General features: G+C 38.6%; 1 long non-coding RNA gene across 1 annotated transcript in view; it reads right to left on the bottom strand.

Moving 5' to 3' along the window:
* Positions 1–17,840, bottom strand: part of LOC149918444 (uncharacterized) — a 36,061-nt gene extending 18,221 nt beyond the window's left edge. Inside the window, exons 1-2 of the long non-coding RNA XR_016465458.1 lie at positions 17,789–17,840; positions 13,110–13,211 (exon numbers count right to left, since the gene is read on the bottom strand). This is a non-coding gene — a long non-coding RNA (uncharacterized LOC149918444). The remainder of the gene's footprint in view (positions 1–13,109; positions 13,212–17,788) is intronic.
* Between the last annotated feature and the right edge of the window lie 681 nt (positions 17,841–18,521).

Raw genomic sequence — 18,521 nt, 5'->3', positions numbered from 1 at the left:
CCAGGAATTTAGTCTTATGGGCTGTAAACAAGCTTAAAATCTTATTGAATTCTACTAAACAGTACTTAATAATACTGAATTTAGCATAGGACTGAGATTACCATACTATCATGGTGCTGTTCATTTTCTCAAAGGGCACCAGTGTTTTTAACACTGCTGGATACTTTTCTAGATCTTCTCTAGTGCCTGCAATTTACATCTCACATACACTTCTGCTGCTGAGAGGTTAGATACTTTTTACCCTTCAGAAAATCCGAGTTGGTGAGGAAGTCGGCAGCAGGCAGTTCTAAATGCCTCACCCATTTATTTCCTACAGCTACCACAGATAAAAACAACATTTGGGAAATGGTTTTAAGCTGAGGGAAGGGAGATTTAGGTTGGACGTCAGGGGGAAATTCTTTACGGAGAGAGTGGTGAGGTACTGGAACAGGCTGCCCATGGAGGTTATGCATGCCCCGTCCCTGGAGGTGTTCAAGGCCAGATTGGATGGGGCCCTGGGCAGTCTGGTCTAGCATTAGGTGGAATGGTTGGTGGCCCTGCGTGTGGCAGGGGGGTTGGAGATTTGTGATCCTTGAGGTCCCTTCCAACCCTGGCAATTCTGTGATTTGTGTGCACCATACTAGCCACAGTTATGCCTTCCATAAACTTATTTGCCTTGAGCAACCAATTTGGATCGTTTTAACTGAACCCTAGAAACATGGTTTTCTGCATAAGCTTGCCTTCAAAACAGGAGGATCTCTGATGCACGCAGCTCAAATCAGGCACAAAACTCTGCTCCATCAGATACGCAGTCCCTGTTCACAACCAGTCCTACATAGCTCTGACAGCATGGCTACCTGCTGCCCTGCCCCACACAAGCTGTACATTCTGCCCACTCAGCACAGGCTCCTCACAGGAACTTCTTCATTGCAGAAACTTCTGCACTGCCTCCAGGCTTCTGCTGCCTGAGATTGGCTGACACTAAAAAGTTATTGCAGGTAACTGTCAGAAAACTGTAGCAGGAAGCCAGTAAAATATTTAAAATTACACTGAAAAAGCATTTCCTTATATATACACAGCCCAATTCTCTTAAATTGGATTTTCATCATTCACAAAAATGGCAAGATCATTCATTTCTATTTTTGTTGACTTGTAAACATCCACAGCTCACAAAGATCATTCACCTCAGATAGATTTTCTCCCAGAGAACACACATCACTGATTACAGTCTAGTTCATGCTCTAACACAGTTCTGTTACTCCATACTGAAATTAAGGCTATGTGGATCAATTATTAACTTAATTCCAGGCTTCTGATGTTATCACAACAGCTAGAGACTGACTGAAGGAAATTAACGGACACTGGAAAGGCAGCACTTCAGCCTCGACTACTTTTTTCTCTACCTCAGAGTAGTAAGCACTGACTCTGACATTTTTAAAACTAGTAACAAATGTAGTGGTACCAGAAATAGTTGTCCCATTCTGACTTGATGTTTTGACAAAGGAACCAGATAAGTCTATATTGATTACTGTCATACTGTTTTATTCAGTTTACCACATTCCAGCTACTGTCTCTCTCATCCCCAGATCACAATGCAATGACATGTCATTTTACTCATTATATAATCAATGGATGTACAGATGTTATAATTATGAAATATGCCAGAGAGTTTGGCTACTCAGTTGTTATACCAAAAGAGAATAGATAGAATGCTTGCCCATATGCAACTCCAAAGGAGGGGATCTCCAGAAGAGATCCTTCCCCACTGGTAGTCAGCTCTTAAATGGTCTAGGAGAGGTGGAGCCAGGCTCCACCCCTTCCAGCAGCACAGGTGAATTGCCTTCACTTGTGCTCCCATGGCTGACTCATTGCTCGCCTTAGGTGATCAGAGGTTCCGATTCAGCTGTTCCCACACACTCATCAATCTTCGAAATACACATATTTAAATATATTGGCATAGTTCTAATACAAAAACAGAAATGCTTGCTTCCCTTTTCTGTATTTTAACTTTCTCCTCAATGAGTGGCTGTAGACTTACTGATAGAAAGCAACTCAGGAGATGACGGTCATCCAAAGTTGTAAACTCGTAGTATGCATGTCAGCAGAACCATTAAGAACTAAATCTAGCAGCCTTACTTAGGATAATATTGAGAGAAAAAGTAAAAAGCCAGATTAAAGCTTAGATGGGCAAAATAAAAGAGAATAAGCTTTCAGAAAGACTAGAATGAGTAATTAGAAATTAGACACTTCCTATCTCATGCTCTAGTATGCCAACAATTTTCTTTTTTCCAGCTTGGAAGTACATGAGTATTCCTCTAAATTCTTTTTATAGGACTAAAGTTGACACGGGAATGATTCACGCACATTAAAGATATTTCACATTTTAACATGGATCTCCCCAACTTGCATCTGTTCTACTTACAGTGTTAACCAATTGTAAAAGTACTACAGAATTAGAAGAAACCACCAAATTATATCATTTTAAAAATACAGTTGTATCTTGTTTTTCCAAACAAAAGCCCCTTCATTTCCTTATTCCATCTCTAAATCCAATTATAGGAATCTAATGATAGAATAATCTTTATCTAATGATCATAATCTTTATCTTGGAAAGGTATCAGTATTGCTGATTCTGCTGGACGTTACTGCTTGTTTTCAAAAGGATATAATCTAACACTACTTGGCTCAGAGAAGCTGTATGTACTGCATGACATTAAACCATCTTCAACATTTCCATTTTGTGATTGGGTTATTACAGGTTCAACTGATTTGATTAGACGTGTTCAGTTAATTTGTGATTACTTAGATTACTATTGATTTTCTAGACTGAAAGGTAGCATATGCAGGAGATTTCGGCAGCCATACCTCAGAAAATTAAAACCACTTAGTCATTTTAATTTGTTACAGATTTGCTTTGTCAGAGCCCTTATTAGTTTTGTGAAACCTTATTACTCATTATAAACCCCTGGCTTATAGCAAAGCAGGGTAAATAAGCATGAGAGATCAAAGACACAGTCATCACTTTGACTTAGGCTGAGACAGCACAAGTTAAAAGAAACAGCAGTCAGAAAAGATCATGGCACAAATCATTAACTCATTGCTAGTTCTGTATCTAACACCACAAGGCGCAGACAAATAGCATCCTCTGAAGAAGCCGCTGGTACTAAAGGAAGCTGATCACGGCATGCAAGATCAACAGCCCCACCTGAACACTTTTCATTACTGCCTTCTCCTCTTGGCCCTGGTCTCACCAGCTGCTCCACAAACAGATCTCAGTGCCCTTCATCAGTGCATGCCCTGACAATGCGCTGTGCAGCTTGAATATCCCAGAACAGCATCTTGTGCTTAAGGGCTGACAGCACATGGTAAAGCAGGTAAATGCAGTTTGAAGAGAAAAAGTGAAAGGTTAAGAAGCTATAGCTTGCAAAGTGATACTCTTTGCTCCAGGCCCACAAACCGTCTGCTGGCAGAAATTTCTTCTACTCCATTTGCAGAATGTACCACAAGGAGTCTAGTTGGGTGCTCCCCAGTTTAGAGAGTATTATAACAGGTTAACTCACAAGTTTCGCCATGCAGCACTGAACTGTTGCACGTGACCTAAGAAACTCAACTAGCTGACATGGTTGCAACTAGGCAGTAGCTCTTTGATAAACTCAAGTTGGGCAGAAGAAGATGGGTTGTGCTACCTGAGCATTCCAGCCTTTGCTAACTTCAGAGTAGTCAAAGAAGCATGGAAGAGGAGAAGCATCTCCAAACGTGGAAGCTGGAAGATAGGGGGCTTGCAACAGTCACAGCACACACAAACTGGAAGAAAGCTTAGATACAGAACTTATATTAGACATGAACTTTTAGTTACCAGCAAAAGGTGAGAGGGCAGCACAGCAGAGCTCTCTACAACTTCCTAGATTTTTCAGTCAGATCAGACAGCATGCAACCACACCTAGGATGGCACTGGGATTTAATTCCCTGAAAGATCACAAATTCCTAAGTTTACTAAGCAGATAGGGCACAGCCAGAATTATGTTTTTAAATCTCATTAACCCAATGATACTCCAAGTTATATAATGGATTCTGTTTTCAATAATTAATAGAAGCAAGATAAAAAGAGCAGAAAGTACACAAAAATCAAATCACTGATTATTCTCTAAAACATTACACCTAAAACTGGAAGGTTCAACCTATGTTTTACCTGCATAACAAAAGGTAACAAAAGAGCATCGTAACATGAAACAGAAAGAGAGTATGCATACATATGTGTATGACAATAGTTAGCCCATTGTTCAGACAAGATCAGACACCTGGCTCTGACAAAGCACAGTCAAGTAATTATGCAGTCTCTGCCATGCACTTGTGTGGACATGTAGAAAAGGCAGCTGCTGCCATGTTCTGTTACACTCAGAGCAGCTGTGTTGCTCAGCCATTTAAGCTCATCTTCAGAAAGATTAGATTTATGTGACACTGAAAACATTGACAGAGCCTGCTGAACTAGTGTATACAACTGTACTGCACTCTGCCCAAGAGAGAGCAAGGAACACAATTGCAGTGAACTACTTGAGAAGTGATGAGTGGGCTTACAAGGGAAAGCAAAGCGAAATCTAGCAATCCTTTATTTATTCAGCCCTTCCACTTTGCCATGTACTTTCCTGCAGAGGATTTATTCCTTCTGCTCAGAGCTCTTCCACAGCCTTAAACAAATATTCCCACACAACTGGACAAATATTCAATCCTACGGGTTGCCAACATAGATGCATTGTCTACAGATATAATATTGCCTAGTTTATCATTTCATAAATTTAGCAAAAACAAACAAAAATAGCACCAGTTACTCAAAAAGTTCATGTCTGCACTGCTAGCTAGCAAAATATGCTCAATATTTATATGTTACAATGAGAAGGGTTTTAATATATCCATATATCACACAAATACCCTCAAAAAAGATGTAAGCTGCTCTGGAAGTAATACCTCCAACTTACTTGCGTGGAAACTACAACAGATACAAAGAGCACAACAACATTATTTGATAGAGCAAATTCTCAGCTACAAAACAGTATTTTTCAATTTAGTCATTACCATCAACTATGCATTTTTGCCAGCAGCAAACAGGAGCCTACATGCCACGTTCGTGAAAATCTGCACCAGTGGAGGTGACACACTACTGCTATGGCTACTGCTGAAATGCACCACCCATCAACCTCACTCTGCTTGAATCCACTGGTCTCCATAATGTTCAGCAAGCATCAGAAATGTCAATGGGTGCCATTTTTTCCTCACGGAAGAATTCAGTTATGCACCTTGGCTTCCTACTCACTTCCAAGTCAAATGCCATTTGGTCAGACTGCCCTGCTACAGCCATCTGTCACATGGTAACACCATGTAACTGGTGGGAAGGTTCACTCTCCACTGCCATACCAACAACAAAAAACATGAGGCATTACTTTTGGAGCAGCCCTTGCACTTTAATATCAAGTATATCAAAGGCAGGCATTGGATGGGCCTTGGTGTATTTTACATGAATGAAAGTAATGTAATATTAAAAAAAAAACGACACCAATGATTACAAGTTCGATCATGTACTGTTGGTCAGGTACGTCATACAAATACACACAACAGTTACCTTTCTTTTGAGATGCATACAAGTACTTTTTATCTATTGTACATCTCGAAACTAGCATGGATATTCTTCATGCATTTATGACACATGTATAAAGACATGTTTATAGGAATGTTTACATTCTTATAATATTTGCAGGAACTGCACATGGATAAGTCAGACATGGCGACAGCTGTGCAAATTGACAGAATTTCCTATCTGCATTAAATTTAATTTTCTCTCATTATTATATAGGAACAGGAATGCCTAAATTCTGCCTACAAAGAGATTAATTTTCCAGAGATTTCTGTTCATTCCAGCAGCTATCATTTTACCCCATGTTTACTGCTACTCAATTACTTCATAAACAGAAAATTCAATGCATTTATATCAATTATGATGATGATAAATTATTACTTATTCTGTCACACTTCATAAGGCAACACTTTTGGTTCTGCATAATTAGTAGCAATTTGATAATAATTACATAACTTCAATGAACAGTACAGAAATCTGTTTAACCCCTTTTTATCTGATGACTTCTTGTGAATGATATAAATCCCTATTTTTATCTACAATCTATGTAGTTTACTATCTAATATTGATACCATATATGCAATTAAGCGGACTGAAAAATCCTGTCTTCAGGGAAAAATTATGCTCTGGGTAAAACTAGTCAGACATAAACAGTTTATATTACTATACAGACATAGAGAATGAGCAGCTTACAGTAAAAGAAATAGTTAGCAATCTGGTTTGCCAGCCAGCTTCTTTTAACTTCACATAAGGTTTTCCAACTTTCATCATACATAACAGTCTACAGTATTTTCACTTGTTTTACATTTGTCAAGTCCAGAATGAACAAAACAATCCAATATCAGATAATTTCTTGAATTATACCTTGCAAATTTAAATTCTCTCTCATAAAATTCTACAACTTTACCAAGTAAATATAGGATGCATATGTCACCAGCTATTTAATAAAGAAAAAGCCTTGCCTAATCACTTATCCGATACAGGTGTGAACAAGCAGCACATCAGATGACAGTGACAGCACTGTCATCACACTGACCACTGACTGCCACCTAAACAAACAGCAAAACAGCATCTAGTCTTCAGTCACTCTAGTCAGCTGTCAACGATGTTACATAGCATCACAAAACAGATTTGGATAGAAGGGATCCTGAGTCCATTTTGTTCCAGCCTTTCTGCTATGGACAGGACTGCCCTCCATCACCTCAGGCTGTCCATGGCCCCACCCAATCTGGCCTTCAGTGTCTCTAGGAATGGAGGACCCACAACTCCTCCATAACATTTGAGGAAACTTAAATCTTCACAATAGTAACCCTCAGCACACAGTAGAGCACCTTTTGACAGATAAGCAGACAAGAAAACCATATATAGCCTAGGATTATGAACATGAAGAGCACAGCTGCAGAAGAGAACGGTTATTAAAAAACACTAAAAATCCAAGATTATGTGCACCCAGTAAGGCACTGACCCAATGTTTTTGTGTTTGTCATCAGTCCAGCACACCTGGACTTGAGGGAACTTTCTAAAGTCAGAACCTGCCTGCATTCAAACCACCATTAACCATTTTCTGGAATCAAGTGTGCTATACAAATCCATTCCATGAATCAGTCATCAAGTGCTCAACATTATTTTTCTTCTTTCATTTAATTAGAAACCATAAAGAATGGAAACTGCACTTAAACTGTAAGGTCAGAAAATAACCTGAAGGGTTCGAGGTAACTTCATTTATTGCAGAGAAAAATCATCTTGTGCTAATGCCAACAGAAAGAACAGTTCCAAAATATTGTCTGCCAACAAAAATTTTCCAATCCTCTCACTGAGTAGGACAGAGACAAAAAAAAATTTGAAACCCACAAATAATTATATAACTTTGAAACCTAGAAGTAACCTAATTGTTGCATTCATTGTCTTTGTTTCTAATCAAGTATTACTAAGCCAGCTTTTTTGGAAGTTGACAATTCCAAATTCATTATTGTTTTATGTGATGAACAACAAGCCAGAATATAAAGAATCTAATACAATGAACTGATTTCTTTTATATAGAAGCATGATTACACACAAATTCAACCATTTGTTCTTTTACAAAGTCCTTCAAGTGATATATTTGCCTCTTTACAACAGAGAAAGATAGACTGATTGAGCTTGCTTTCCTCCAGCATTAAGTCTTGACAGAGTGAGTCAGAAAAAAACACAAATAGATCACAAGGCTAAAAATACTCAAAATAAAAGACTGTACAGATAGAATAAAATACAGATATAAAAAAATTTCTTCTGCTTCTCTTCCTTTCCCTTGAAACCTAATTTCAGGTCACCTACATTCAAAATTTTAGACAAATCACAGTAAAATTACAGCGGGGTTCCTAAATTAGGTAACCATGAAGGGCAAAGTATTACAAGAGATCCTTGGAGACCATAATATTTACCTCTCTCTAGTTATAACAGCATCCTCCCATTTAGCACAAAAATGGAGAAAACAGAAGTTACAAATCCAAGTGAATAAATGAGCAGAAGTAGTTAAAAATATTTATGCCCATTCTATAGTCTGAGGGAGACGTGATTTACCTTAAAAAAAAAGTTATTAGGAACACAAATGGCCTTACATAAACAATAGCAAATTTGCAAGAAAATTTTTCAGTACCTGATGAATTATATGCTGTATGGGAACTGCTGAATCACAGCCTGAACCTCTGATTGATCACCTGAGGCGAGCAATGAGTCAGCCACAGGAGCACAGGCAAAGGCAATTCACCTGTGCAGCCAGAAGGGGTGGAGCCTGGCTCCACCTCTCCTAGACCCATTTAAGAGCTGACTACCAGGGGGGAAGAATCTCTTTCTGGAGATCACTCCTTTGGGAGTTTTCCACGAAACCCAGAAACAAGGGTTTATCTTTATCTATTCTTTTTTGGTGTAATAACCTGCTTAGCCAAACTCCCTTGTATATTTCTTAATTATAACATCTGTATATTCATTGATTATACATATGTATTGGTGGGAAGAAAAGAACCATCAGAAGTTCAATATGGAGTGAAGTGAACAGGCAGAATGAAGCAGGCTAAAGTAAAAGGAAAAGTTATGATTGAGTAGGTTTATGAAGAGAAATTAAAGACAAAGCAAAAATCAGTTTTTACAAAGATTTAGAAAAAGAAGTTCATTACTAATTAAAATTTTAATCTGTCGAAATAACCACAAGAAATTGTAATTCAGCTTTAATATTTGTTTTTCATACATAGCATTATACTAGCAAACAACTAGAGTGACAAGCTATCTTTCTAATTTCAAAGATAACCTCCTCTGATTTCCACATTGTTAATTTCAGTGGTTGTTCTAGGTTCAGCAAGTTTCTGACATACTTACCAGCTGAACCGATAAAAAACAAAAAAAGCTATTTACGAAGTCTGCTTCCTGAACAATTATTTCTGTTTTTGGTGTTGTTGTTGTTGCAGTTCAGTTGTCTTTCATTGTTTTTAAATGTTAATGGGTGAAATATTAGAAGTAGAAACCCAATAGGGGTTACACAGCCTCATCAGTAGCAAAGAGTTCTCTGGCTGATTTTATCTATTCTGAATAAGGTCTTTACACAGCACTTCGTTTTTAGCAAACTCTACAGACTTTTTCTTAACCACTGTCTTACCTGTTCTTTATGGAAGTCATTTTAAAAAATCTTCAGAAGGAACCTTATTTCCTGTTAGATTCCTAAAGCAGAGAACTTTAATTTACTTCTGACTAAATTTTAGAGGACTTTTTATGAGCTTGAAGCAATTACAAATAAATATTTCTAAGTATAAATATAACTTCAAAAGGAGATGCGTCATCTCCCTAAAGTTATAATTCAACACAGATACTCAGATACCTGTCCTAGTGCTGGGCAAGGTTTGTTTGTTTTTCCCCTGAAAGGAAAAAAGGAACTTGGAATATATTCTTACTGCATTTATAATCTAAGATACAGAGTGCAAAGTTTTTTGTAGTGATTAAAAAAATTTCAGTTTAGGCCATATCATTTTGTCCTTGATACAGCAGCTTTAAAGGTCAAAGACAACATTATATTATATGCTGTTTGGGAAATGAGAAAGGGCTTCTTTCACTGTAGAACACCTATGCATCAGGCAGCAAAGCGATCAGATAATTTATTGAGTTCTAACACATGATTTGTTTCCTCACTGTCACTGCATCCTGACTATTATACTTCACTTCATACTCCCAGAAGCCCAGCAAGGAAGAATGCTTATACTCTAATCCTACTCATTGTGTCCGAGCAGGAAACAACTGTAAGAGCAAAATGGCAGTGTTTGTATGAGTTGATTCAGGAGGCTGAATACTGAGAGGACAAAATTCACAATCCTCTGCTCAATTGTCAGTACAGGAATGCTCTACCACAGGGGTGAGGTTTAGTGGGGGGAAGATCAGGCTATATGGGAAGAGCTCTTCACATCTATACACAGCCAGTAGCTAAGATACAATAAGCAAAACTGAAACACAAATTGTGACTTGACATAAGGTGAAAAACATCACTACAGTGATAGTTAATCAGTGAACAGGCTTCACAAAGAGGTGGCACAGTTTCTATTTATGTAGGTTTTCAAGATCTGATTTAGGTGTTGCGTTGACTCTGTTTTGATCAAGAAGGTGGGCCAGGCAGTTGTTTTCACTTAAATTGTTCTGTGATTGTAGTTATAGACATGTATTTTGCCAGAAAAAAAAAAAAGCCTTTGGCCTTTTGCATTTTGGTGGTTACTTTAGCTAATCTGAACATTCATTTTAACAGACAAAACAGGACAAGTACACTCTGTACTCAAGAAGTGCAACGCAGAGAAGAAAATCTTCAGGGCAAGCAGGACATGTGATGGGAATCTCCGCTGACTCCCAGTGCAGTGCTGCTAAGCTACAAGGAATTTTGTTTGTTTCTAAGTCTGGCTGCTCCCCTTACACTTGTACACATGCACATGAACACACATCTACTTGTGTTTAAAGCGAAGTGACACACATAATACTACACACACATGCATGAGCACTCTCTAACTAGCCAGGTCCTGTTTTGCAAGAGATCAAGGTATGGTATGTTTTTACTCCAGGCTTTGTCATCCCATGCTTTTCCTCTACTACATGTATACAGCTCTATTCTCACCCACAACAGGAAAACAGTAGCATAGCCATGCTATTTCTATTTCTGAAATAGATGAGCATGCTGATGAACAACTCAGTTCATCAGGCTGTTTGCAGTACTATCATTAACCCACTAGTTTGCTTTAAAGAGATGATATTCGGTCCTAAAGTTCAGACTTTTGAGACTCTCTTCAATTTCCAAATGATGCCAAGAACCCAAGACTCATACATACACACTTTTCTACACAATACATAATTTTACATCATAGGAAAGAGTAAACATTAATTTAGGTATTCATTTTCAGATCTGGAGTCATAAGCAGTTACAGAAATTTTTGTAGTTCAAGTGGAGGTTCATTGAAATGGGAGTTCAGTAGAAACAAATACAAGACCCACTTAGCCCATCTAATTCCCTTTAAACTCCTAGTAAATAAGACATTTTGTTTTCCATCTAACCGTGTAACCATCTAATCTAACCATGAGCAGTAGCAAGAATGCCAGGGATAACTTACATTGATTTCTAACTTTAAGCACCTTTACCAGTAAGGATGGAAAACAGGACCTTTAGCTATCCTGAATGTGAAACAGTACATTATATGCTGCTAAAGTACAAAGTTCATTCAATAAGCCGATCTCATAAGGTGACCAAGGAAGAGAAGTCTTTACTGCAGGGCAACTGTATACAGCCAGTGTGAATGAAGTAGTCCAACTGTGCATGCCTAATAAGAGACTATTACTGACAGATGAAAGACACAAACAGTATATTGTTTCCTTCTACAGCATAAGATCCCTCTGCAGTATGAAGGATCAGTGCCTGACTTAAAGTCTTCAAACATAAGAACCTCCAAATTCAATTTCTTCCATTTTCTATTGTGTGGATTGAAAATGAGGAGTTACCTTACTCTCATTTACAGTCAAGATAAAGTATTGTGAGCAAGTTATAAGTCAAGAAAGCAGCTGACAGTAAGTCTCCCTAAAGCTATAGCTTGCACCTCATTCTGACACTAACTAGACAGAGATGTCACAGATTTCAGCAACTAAACAACAAAACAGATTTGTGAGAAGCAGCACTGATTTGTCAGAAAGCCAAACTCATCTATCTTGCCTCACTAGTGACTATAACAAAAAAAAATATAAAATAAATACATGAAAAATTGAACAAATCTCAATATTTTATCAAGCAAACAGCAAGTGCAATATAATTATTTCTTTATTTTTCTCTAATTTGGTACAAATAAGAGATATTTGCTATCTTCAGTTTCTTTCTGTACTTTCTGGTGTACATGTCCACTATTTCTTGCACTCAAGATTTTCAATCACTTCCACAGAAGTGATTCTTAGTTTACTTTCTGCTTGGGATAGGTTTTTCAGTGTCTTATGCCTATTTCTTCCCCTTTCTTAAAGGAGCAAGACTTTTCTGTTAGTTGCATATAATTGTCATATCAGTTATCCCTTCAGCTTGGAAATTTATGATTACTTTCGTATTGCACTATCATGACCGTGTTTAAGGAAAACATAGGAAAAGAAATACGGACTTGTTTTAGTTTCTTCATTTCATCTTGCCAACTAGGCCTATTTCAGAGACCATCACATACTAGTTTCCTTTGCTTGCCGTTCATTATATCAACAGACCATAAACTGTTGCAATGCAACACAGAGGAAGTAAAATGAAAAAAAAAAAAAATCTTTTCCAGTAAAGCTTTTCTTAAAGCTAGATACTAAAACTAAAAAGAAAACAGGCATACCAGCAAAGCAGAAAAATGATTCTTACATCAGTTATTTGTAATGGAAGTCTTACAGGTTGCTTAAATCTCCAGTGAGGCTAGGATCACAAAGACTTGGCTTTGTTGAGAAGTTCTTGTAAAAACAATTGTTTCTGGAAGCGCAGTAGAAAGATCTACCAATTTTTAGGCCAGAACCTTAAGGAAAGCATCATTTATCGTCTGGCATTCTTCACAGCCTTGGAACAGATTAATAGTACTGCAGAGACTGTGCACAAGAAACTCCCATTTTAACTACTTTTATGTTATGTTAATATCCTCGTCTAGTTTCTAAATCCAACCCAAGGTCTTCAGAATTTAGTATATATTTCTATTTTGTGTCACTTAAACACAATACCTCTTAACAGATGAGTATTCATTAAGAACGATGAATGGGGAAGCGTGTATAATTAGAGAGATGAAAGTTTGGACAGATCACTAAAAATTATCCTGTCCAATTCTTTACATTCCCCAGCACGGAAGCAGGTAAGAATTGCACATACTTGAATTCTGCTAATACAGTAACTACTGTTAATGAAATAATTTTTCATGAGATAATAATGTGAAACTTAGTGGCTGGAAAGGACTGCTTTGCATGACTACTTCACATCCAAACAAAATATTGCTTTACCAGGCTTCTTGTTTACCTCTGGGAAGACAGGAATAATGTTGTTTCCCTAGCAGTCATTGTAAGCAGCAATCACTGGCATAACTGCGACTGCCCTTCATAACCAGAGCACAGCTTATTTCTGAAAAAAAAAAAAAAAAAAAAAAAAGTGCCAGTACCAGGCAGATGATCTGTGCTGATTTATAAGTCATATAGCATATAAAACACACAGAAAAAGATGTAACATATTATTATGTAACATTAGAGTGTGATACCTGGAGAGGAATAACCACACGCATCAGTACAGGTTAGGAGGTGACCCGCTGAAAAAGATATCTGCAGGGAATGACCTGGGTGTCCTAGTGGACGACAGGTCAGAACACAATCTGAGAATCCACAGAGTTGGAAGGGATCTCTAAGGGTCATCTAGTTCAGCTCCCCTGCAATGAAAAGGGACATCCACAGCCAGATCAGGTTGCACAGAGCCTGGTCCAGCCTGGTCTCGAATGACTCTGTAGATGTGGTGGATGCCCCATCCCATAGTAACTTGTTCCAGTGCCTCACCACTCCCACTGTAAAATATTTTCTCCTTACATCTAACCAAAATCTACCCTCTTTAAGCTTGAAAACATTTCCCCTTATTCTACCAAAATAGATCCTTCTAAATGTCTGTCCTCTTCTTTCCCATAGCTCCCTTTTAGATACAGAAAGGTTGCTACCAGGTCACCTCAGTCTTCTTTTCTCCAGGCTGAAAAGCCCCAGCTCTCCCAGACTCATAGCAGAAATGTTCCATCTCTTGGATCATTTCTGTGGCCCTCCTCTGAACATGGTCTAACAGGTCTGTGTCTTTCCTGTACTGAGGATTCCACATTCAGACACAGTATTCCAGGTTAGGCCTCACCCAGTACAGAGTAGAGGAGCAGGATCATCTCTCTTAACCTACTGGCTATGCTTTTTTTGATGCAGCCCAGGATACAGTTGGCTTTCTGGGCTACAAGGGTCACATCCAGCTTCCCATCCACCAGTAGTCCCAGGTCTTTTTCAGCAGGGATGTGCCCAATCCTTTCATCTGTCAGTTTGCTTTGGTAACACATGCTGTATTAACCCAAGTGCAAGACCTTACCTTACATGTGGATTTGTTGAACCTCATGAGGTTCACCTGGGCCCACTGCTTAAGGCTGTCTCTTTTCAGTGTTGTGTGGCAATAGGACAAGGGGAAACGGCTACAAATTGAAGCACAGGAAGTTCTGCACCAATGTGTGTAAGAACTTCTTCACAGTAAGGGTGAAGGAGCACTGGACAAAACTGCCCAGATAAGTTGTGGAGTCTTCTTCTCTGAAGATATTCAAGACCCACCTGGACACCTACCTGTGCAGCCTGCCGTAGGGGGCCTGCTATTAAACACAGACCTATAGGGGTGTTCAACTAGACAATCTCCAGAGATCCCTTCCAACCTCTACAATTCTGTAATTCTGCAGTAGTAGATAGTTAGTTCTCAGGACATTAAAGACCCATTTACATGGGATAAAAGCTTATATACAAGGGACTTTAAATAGCAAGATAACTAGAAAGCCACACACTGGGTATGAGAATTAGTATCTCAGCAGAGAGAGGCAAGAATCTCTGGAGATCACTTAATTTGTCAGGATCTCTATACAAGAATCAAAACAGAACATACTATAAAGCACATCCACATTTCTATCATCTTCCATAAAAGCTTATAGTTACATTCACACTACACACTTGCCTACATTGCAACTTTCCAATAATATTAACAGTTATTATTGAAGTCAATGTGCTATAATGCATAGCTAATTCAAGATTTCAGCTGCAGAAAACATACATGCTGCAATTAGCTTCTTGAAAAATCCAAGTGTTTGCTCCTTAGGGTTGAAGGATCAAGAAGGAAAATGAGAACTACGGTATTCTGAAATCTCTTCAAGTCATCTTTCTACAACATTCACTTCCTTTTTGTTAAGTTAATCATCTTAAAATGCATTTCCAAAAACATTTTCAAAGTATGTAGGTCAGTCCAAAAATGCCTTCTATTTATTTCCATGGAAGCTACAACAGATAGAAAAAGAACAATAGTACCATTTGATGGAACAAATTCTCAGCTACAATCACTATTTTTCAACAGTCACCACCATTAGCTGTTCATCTTGGATAGCAATGAACAATGGCCTGCCTGCCATGCTTGTGAAAATCTGCACAAGCAACCCATCACTGCTAACATCCACCTTGACAACACAGGCCGGCATAAAAAAATAGGAGGCACTACTTTTGGAACGGTCTTTGTATTTAATGATACGTAAGAAGCAAAGGTATTTTAGAGCGGTACAATACTAAGTTGAAGGAATTGTGTTTTAACTTGAACATGATTTCCAGAAAACACCATCATTTAGATATTACAATATCTACAAAATTAAATGATGGGTTTTACATCTCTGGATTTCAATCAAACCTCTGATGGTTGGCACATATTCTGAAATTATCTTTTCAGCCTTTGTAACGGCTGTTCTCAAAGAGAGTTTGCTCTCATTCATTTAATACTAGAAGATGTTGGCACTGTCTTACAAGTTGTGTTCCTGAAAATGCTATGTATGCATGTAAAACTGCAAACAGAAGTTACAAACATAGGTAAACTAACAGATATGATAGATGTATCTTTATGGTTATGGATATATCCATTATATAAAATGAGTTATATCCTTTGTCAGATCCATTTTAAGTATTGTAACTCACTTAAATACAGGGATTATGTTCTATTGTGTGGTATATTCCCTCTAGAAATGCAGAAGCAGCTTTTAACCCAACTCCAAAATGTATTCTGTGCAGCTGAAGTCAGTTAATTAAAACCAACTTGAAAAAGACAATTTATCAACTTTTTAGAAGACAAACAACAGCAAAATAACCAACAAGAACAGGTAGGCCCCAGTTGCCTATTTATGAGCTAAAGCACAACCAAGACAATCTACAAACATGTTGGAATAATGCCTAATTTGCAGTCAGTTAAAGCCTGAGAGAGACTGATTTTGCTTCTATGAAGTTGTAGAAAAAGCATGGCCATGAAGTTTTTCAACTGAATATTGTATTCTTTGCCCATGATCTCATTTTGCAACACTTAGTATTACTTTACATTCCTTAAGTTGCTGATGAATTGTTAAAAGGCAGATAATAAGAAACCCTTGAATAAGAAGGAACCAGAACACATGAAGTTGTCAGTTCAGTTTAAAATAAAAACAAGACTCTACATTTTTGTTTACAGGAGACTATAGAACACTGCAAAAGTTATGCAATTATTACCTGTGAGGATTTCAATTAGATAAGAAGCGGCTTTTCTAACAAGCTTATTTTCTCTCTCAGAATTCCAAATACCTCCTAAATGAGAAGACTGCAGCCAAACATGGGACTCAATTTGGATACAAGGTGGTTTTCTATAACACTTTGATCTTGGCTTTTCACATCAGTGGTGAAATACAGATGTGATCAGAACAAAGGCAGCACCACGCAGCCTCAGAACTACTGAAATGCATCCCAGAGACCTGGTACCCACATCTCTACTTTACTTGAGCAGCTGCATCCCATTACTCAAGCTCAATATGTAAAGGGCTTCCAGCAAAAACTTTAAAGTGTTTCCTTTGGTTTAACACTTCCTTCCTATAAATTATGTGTTTCCCTGTGAATAAGCAATAGACTCACAAATGAGCAGATCAGCTCTCGCATCCATCCCAAACAGATGAGAAAGAATGAAGAGATGCTTACATGATAACAGTCAAAGCTGTTTTAGTTTTTCTGAATTTGAAGTCATCATTTAAAAAACCAAAAAACATTACTTTAGTAAGCAGGGCATTTGGCTAACACGCTCTGTTCCTGGTAACATTCATGCTGTCATTAACCCCAAGCACAACAACAAAGAAAGAAGTTCACCCCCACAAATGACAGCCTCACACGTCTTCCCAGTCAGCTAATACCTTTCTGAAAAATCCTAACTCCCTGATAAAGAGAATTCCTCCCTCTCACGGTCTGATCAGCTGAGCTCAGACCACAACAGGCAGTTGTGTGCATTGCAGCTTGAACCCTTGCCTACTCTAAATCACAAGGCTGTCTGAACTATTTTCCTGCTAAGATCCCAAGCGAAAGTTCTCCATAAAGCAGTACCATCACATCAAAATAACTGAATTTGGGAGGTGCTGCCTGATCTTGTAAATAAGCAACACAACAGATAGCTGGAGAGGAATAGAGCATTAAGAGTAATTTTAAATTCTTCTTCCACGCTTGTCTGTGAAAGACAAGAAACATGCTGTTGGCTGGTTCACGTAAGCATTCTGCAATCTGAGCCCACTGAAAACAAGTCAGAAAGGTCAGTTATGAAGAACATTTAAAGGAGAAATGCAAAGATGAATACATAACACAACATAATTATCAGTAATGAATTCTGAGACCAACTCCCTGACTATTCCCTCAGGTTGGAACATTCTCTCTGCAGATCTTACACATTACAGTGGAGAACTTTCAACTCAGAACTAGCAAACACAACCTCTTATACCTAAGGCAGCTGTAACACTATAATGTTATGAAAAGCACAGCAATGACAGCAGGGTAGCAGAGTCCCAAGCTGCGGCAAGTGAGGATAACAAGGATAAGCCCAAGTGCAACAAGCATGGATGCAAAAAAAAAAAAAAAAAAAAAGAAGGAAAAAAAAAAGAAGCAGCTTACCTTCAGAAACTCTCAAGTAGGCTGGGATCTCCAGCAAGATACTCTTGCCTCCACTGCAAACCCTTAAATGAGGTCTGGGAAGAGGCAGAGCCAGGATCCAGTTCTCTCAGGTGTATTGCTTGCACCTGAGCTACTTTGGGTTGACCCTGCCTTCTCACCCGCTGCTCAATCCTGGTTCATGCCATGATTTAGCATTTTTGCTACAACAGTGCATTGCATTCATTACCACTAGGCTGCCTTGCAAGAGCCTGCTGTAAGGGAGCTCTGTAAGAGAGATGACAGCAGGAAGGGGAACCCAAACAACGCCCAGCTTCTCCCCAGGGGCCATCAGCAGCCCAACTCCACAAGCCCATAGGAGCTGAAAACCTACAGCAGCATGGGGGAATCCAAATTACTGAGAAACAAACACCCTACCTGGCCCTCTCCAGGGTTATCCCAGCCCAGCCATCAGCCCCAGTGCTGATGATGGGTAAGGGGATGCAGAGGGCTAGTAATGTATAAATGATTGGTGAGTTAGCATGCTTGTTTAGTCATTCCCTGTGCTGGACTAGCAGAGCCTGTCATCTTACTGAACTACATTCTGGCTCTGCCCTGGGTGAGAGCTCTCTACACTGTGTGCACAAGGTGAAGGTAAAAGGTGGGAGTGCTGTAGCTGGAGTTACATCACAATCAGGGGCCCCATATGCTGCTGGTGCTAACACAGGTGTGTGAGTGTAGTCCTTTACTTAAGCAG

This window comes from Phasianus colchicus, chromosome 3 (assembly GCF_987193195.1).
Source record: "Phasianus colchicus chromosome 3, bPhaCol1.hap1.1, whole genome shotgun sequence".
In the NCBI taxonomy this organism is placed as follows: Eukaryota; Metazoa; Chordata; class Aves; order Galliformes; family Phasianidae; genus Phasianus; species Phasianus colchicus.
This window is presented reverse-complemented; position numbering and strand designations above follow the sequence as displayed.